The sequence below is a fragment of the Myotis davidii genome, unplaced genomic scaffold, assembly GCF_000327345.1.
Source record: "Myotis davidii unplaced genomic scaffold, ASM32734v1 scaffold405, whole genome shotgun sequence".
NCBI lineage: Eukaryota > Metazoa > Chordata > Mammalia > Chiroptera > Vespertilionidae > Myotis > Myotis davidii.
This window is the reverse complement of record NW_006296048.1, coordinates 9,559-14,954: the sequence shown is the minus strand read 5'-3', so window position 1 is coordinate 14,954 and position 5,396 is coordinate 9,559. Positions and strand designations below refer to the sequence as shown.

General features: G+C 37.8%; 1 protein-coding gene across 12 annotated transcripts in view; it reads left to right on the top strand.

Annotated features, from left to right (window-relative positions):
* The window catches only part of PARD3 (par-3 family cell polarity regulator), a 621,610-nt gene that overhangs the window by 615,054 nt on the left and 1,160 nt on the right, over window positions 1-5,396 (top strand). The window lies entirely within an intron of this gene.

The window sequence follows — 5,396 nt, the reverse complement described above, 5'->3', positions numbered from 1 at the left end:
GGGGGCTCCCAGGTGGTGGGAGGGGGCAGGCTGGGCTGAGGGACACTTCCCCCCCCCCCCGACACACACCCAATGCACGAATTTCGTGCACCTTGCCCCTAGTCCTATACAATAAAAGGCTAATATGCAAATTGACCGAACAGCAGAATGACCGGTCACTATGACACACTGACCACCAGGGGGCAGATGCTTAATGCATGAGCTGCCCCCTGATGGTCAGTGTACTTCCACAGGGGGAGTGCCGCTCAGACAGAAGCCAGGCTCATGGCTGGCTAGCACAGCGGCAGTGGTGGGAGCCTCTCTGGCCTCTGCGACAGCGCTAAGAATGTCCGACTGATAGCCATCCCCTGAATGCTCCTGGACTGTGTGAAGGTGCAGTCCGGGCTGAGGGACCCCCCTGCCCTGAGTGCATAAATATCGTGCACCCGGCCTCTGGTTGGTGTATAAATAAAAGCTGTAGATTTCTGGGTATTACTTTTGTATCCTGCTACATTGCCGAATTCATTTATTAAGTCTAGTAGGTTTGATGGAGTATTTGGGGTTTTCTAAGCACAATATCATGTCATCTGGGAATAATGACAATTTTACTTCTTCTGTTCCAATTTGGATGCCTTTTATTTCTTCTTCTTGTCTGACCACTATGGCTAGCACTTACAGTACTATGTTGAACAGGAGTGGTAATAGTGGCCATCCCTGTCTTGTTCCTGTTCTTAGGGGAAATGGTTTCTGGTTTTGCCCATTGAGTGTGATGTTGGCTGTAGGTTTGTCATATAAGCTTTTATTATGTTGAGATATGCTCCCTCTATTCCCACTTTGCTGATAGTTTTTATCAAAAATGGGTGTTGGATTTTGTTGAATGCTTTTTTTAAATCTATTGATACGATCATGTGACTTTTGTCTTTCAATTTGTTTATGTGATGTATCACATTTATTGATTTATGAATATTGTACCAGTCTTGCATTCCTGGAAGAAATCCCACTTGATCATGGTGTACAATCTTTTTAATAAATTGCTGGATATGATTTGCTAATATTTTGTTGAGGATTTTAGCATCTATGTTCATCAGGGATATTATTAGAAAGCTATCAAAATTAGTGTCTTTAGCTGGTTTTGGAATTAGGATAATGCTGGCCTCATAAGAAGGGTTTGAAAATGTTCCTTCCTCTTGGATTTTCTGAAATACCTTGAGGAGTACAGGTGTTAGTTCTTTGAATGTTTGGAAAAACTTCCCTGTGAAGCTGTCTGGATCTGGGCTATTTTTTGTGGGAGTGTTTGTTTGTTTTTATTACTGCTTCCATTTCATCAGTTGTTATTGGCCTATTCAGGTGTTTTGATTCTTCCTTATTCGGTTTTGGGAGATTGTATTTTTCTAGGTATTTGTCTATTTCATCCACACTGTCCAGCTTGTTGGCATGTAGTTGTTCATAGGATTTTCTTACAATCCTTTGTATTTCTGTGGTGTCTATGGTTGCTTCTCTACTTTCATTTCTGATTTTATTTATTTGGGTCCTCTTTCTTCGTTTCTTGATGAGTCTTGTCTAACTGTTCATCAATTTTGTTCATCTTTTCAAAGAACCAGCTCATGGTTTCATTGATTTTTTTTTTTTTAGTTTCTATGTTATTTATTTATGCTCTAATCTTTATTATTTCCTTCCTTCTCGTGACTCTGAGCTTTTCTTGTTGTTCTCTTTCTAGTTCTTTAAGTTGTAGGGTGAAATAGTGTATTGCTGATTTTTCTTGTTTTTTTGAGGTAGGCCTGTAGTGCTATGAACTTCCCTCTCAGGACTGCTTTTGTTTTGTCCCAGAGATTTTGGGTTGCTTGTGTTCATTTTCATTTGTTTCCAGGAAGTTTTTTATTTCTTTCTTGATCTTGTTGCGAACCTATTCCTTGTTTAATAACATGAATACCCACAGGATGAAAGTGTGTTTGTATGTTGTTGGGTGTTTTTATTGTAGTTGATTTCTAATTTCATTCTACTGTGATTTGTGAAGATGCTTGTGATGATTTCAATCTTCTTGAAGTTGTAGAGACTTGTTTTGTGTCCTAACATGTGGTCTATCTTTGTGAATGATACATGTGCACTTGAGAAGATTGTATATTCTGCTGCATTGGGGAGAAATATTCTATAAATGTCTATTAGATCCATCTGATCCTGTGTGTCCTTTAGAGTCTCTGTTTCCTTGCTAAGTTTTTGTCTGGAAGATCTTTCCAGTGAAGTCAGTGGGGTGTGAAAATCCCCTACTGTGGCTGTATTGTTGTCAACCTCTCCATTAAAACCCTCTAGAAGTTTTTTATATGTTTAGGTGCTCCTATATTGGGTGCATATATGTTTACCCAGGGTATATCCTCTTGTTGTACCAATCCCTTCAGTATTATGTAGTGACCTTTGTTGTCACTTGTGTTGGCCTTCATTTTAAAGTCTATTTTGTCAGATAAGGATTGCTACTCCAGCTTTTTTTTTTTTCTCCTTTTCAATTTGCATGGAAAATATTTTTCCCATCCTTCACTTTCATCCTGTGGGTATTTTTTTTTTTTGAGGTGGGTCTCTTGTAGACAGCATATAGTTGGGTCATGTTTTTGTGTCCATTCAGCTACTCTATGCCTTTTGATTGGAGCATTTAATCCATTTACATTTAGGGTTACTATTAAGAGGTACTTATTTATTGCCATTTTAATTCTGTATGGCTAGGTTTTGCTCTCTGTTTCTTCTTCTCAGCAACCCCTTACAGCAATCCCTTTAGCATTTCTTATAATGATGCTTGGTGGTGATGAACTCCTTTAGCCTTTTCTTTTTCGTTCTTTTTTTTTTTTGACTGGGAAGCTCTTTATTTGACCATCTATTTTGAATGATAGCCTTGCTGGATGTAGTAATCTTGGTTTCAGATCCTTGCTTTTCATTACCTTGAGTACTTCATGCCATTTCCTTCTGGCCTGTAGAGTTTTTGATGAGAAATCAGGTGTCAGCCTTATGGGAACCCCTTTGTAGGTAACAGTTTTCTCTTGCGGCCTTTACAATTCTCTCTTTGTCTTTAATTTTTGGCATCTTAATTATGATGTGTCTGGGCATGGGTCTGTTTGGGGTTCTCTGTGCCTCCTGAACTTGTGTGACTTTTTTCTTTACGAGGTTATGGAAGCTTTCTGCCATTATTTCTTCAAAAATGTTCTCTATTCCTTTCTCCCTTTCTACCTCTTCTGACCCACTGCTATTCTAATATTGTTATCTTTCATGTTGTTCCACAGCTCCCTTCAGCTGTCCTCCTGTTTTTTTAAATTATTTCCTTTTTTTGGTTCTATGATTGAGTGATATTTTCAACTCTGTGTTCTAATTCACTGAGTCTGTGCTCAGTTTCCCCTAATTTGCTGTGTATTCCTTCCAATGTGTTATTTGTGTTATGTCATTTTTTATCTCAGACTGTTCTTTTTCATAGTTACTATATCTTTTTTCATACTGTTGAGCATTTTTACTATCATTACTCTGAACTCTGTTTCAGATAAATTTCTTATTTCTGCTTCATTTATCTCTTTTTCTGGAGAGGACTCTAGTTCTTTCACTTGGGGGTCATTTCTTTGTCTCCTTATTTTGGTTGTCTTTTTGGGTTTGTGACTATGTTTTAGGTCAGTGATGGCAAACCTTTTGAGCTCGGCATGTCAGCATTTTGAAAAACCCTAACTTAACTCTGCTGCTGTGTCACATATAGAAATTTTTTGATATTTGCAACCATAGTAAAACAAAGACTTATATTTTTGATATTTATTTTATATATTTAAATGTCATTTAACAAAGAAAAATCAACCAAAAAAATGATCTCACGTGTCACCTCTTACATGCGTGTCACAGGTTCGCCGTCACTGTTTTAGGTACATCCTCTACACCTCTTAATCTCTAGTGCAGGACAGTGTTAAAGACTATTTCTGACTAATTGGATAAGGCAAAGACTCAAAACCTGCAGAGACTGCCTCTGTTTACAGACAAATAGGATCCTGACTTGAAGTCCCCTAAGCAATCATCCTAGAGTTTTTTCAACAGGGTGACACAGTTGCTTCTGACTAGAGGATAATTGTTATTTTTAATCTCTTAAGTAGCCTCAGGGCAATAGGGTGTGTCAACTGTCTTCCCCCAACAAGGCAAATGTCTATGTGGGAAAGATGTCCTCCGCTGCATGAGGGAATGACTCAGCCCAGGAAACTTGGTGTGTCTGCCTTCTGAGCTCTATTCCCGGATTCCCCAGTTCTGGGTTCTGCTGTCACAGCTCCAGTTCACTTTACCCTCCCTCTGTCAGAGCACAAGGTGGGTGGCTCCACAGGGCATTTTTGTGCGTCGGCTCTTCAAGAGGGTGCCTGAACTTTCAGCTGCCACTCCCTGGCAGACAGCATTCTGCTACTTTTTGCAGCTAGATGTTATGTGGTTACCCTCCTCAGATTTGGTGCTCTGCTGGGGAGCCCAGCTTGGGGATTAAATCCCAGAGTTCTCAGTGGCACCGCCCACACACACACAGCTGAGATCTCTCTGGGATTTCACTTGCTGACTGTGGGCACCCGGCCAGCCCTTTTGCACCCCTGCCCCTCTCTATGCAGCCTCCATTTTCAGACCTCAGGTATCAGGGTTCTCTCCTGTGATTTCCTTTTTTCATTTATGTACTGTCTTTATCTCATGTTTATATCTTTTCTGTATTATTTTGAATATATATTTATCTGTCATTTATGCAAGCAGTGGTTTATTTCAGATATGGAAGAAGTAAATAATTTTGCAATAAAACATTAAACTCAGTCTAAAATATTGTTTTATTAAATGAGATCATTTTAAAATATATTTTTACATTTGTATTTTCCCCATTAAACATTATCAAATATTTTTGCAGCAAAAATAATGAAAAATTATCAAAATTCTATTTTTAGCTAAGTAAGATTGACTTAGAATAACTTATATCAATATCTCCTTAGTTGAAGAGAACTTTATACCAAGTAGCTTAATAAAATCTTAGGAAATGTTTCAATTCATTCTAAATGGAAGTAGTCATTTAAGGTCACTTTCTTAGTTATAACACAGCCAAATTTTATTGATCTTTTGCTCCTAATAATCATGTTGTAGATTGTGTTTAAGTCCTATCACTATATTGAATGTGTATGATATATTTATAATGAGTAAGACATATACATTATTGTGCTCAGACATAAATGTATGCATATATATGTGTGTGTGTGTGTGTGTGTGTGTGTGTGTGTATATTACGTGTGTACCATTTATTTATGCTTTAAATGTCTTTTAAAAGTGAAATTTGAGGAAACATCTTAAATATACTTAATGTTTTATGACTTTGTACTTGTGAATATAAATGGATTTCGAGGCTATAGTTATAATACATTTTGGAAAGTATTAGAAGTTGTAATCAAATG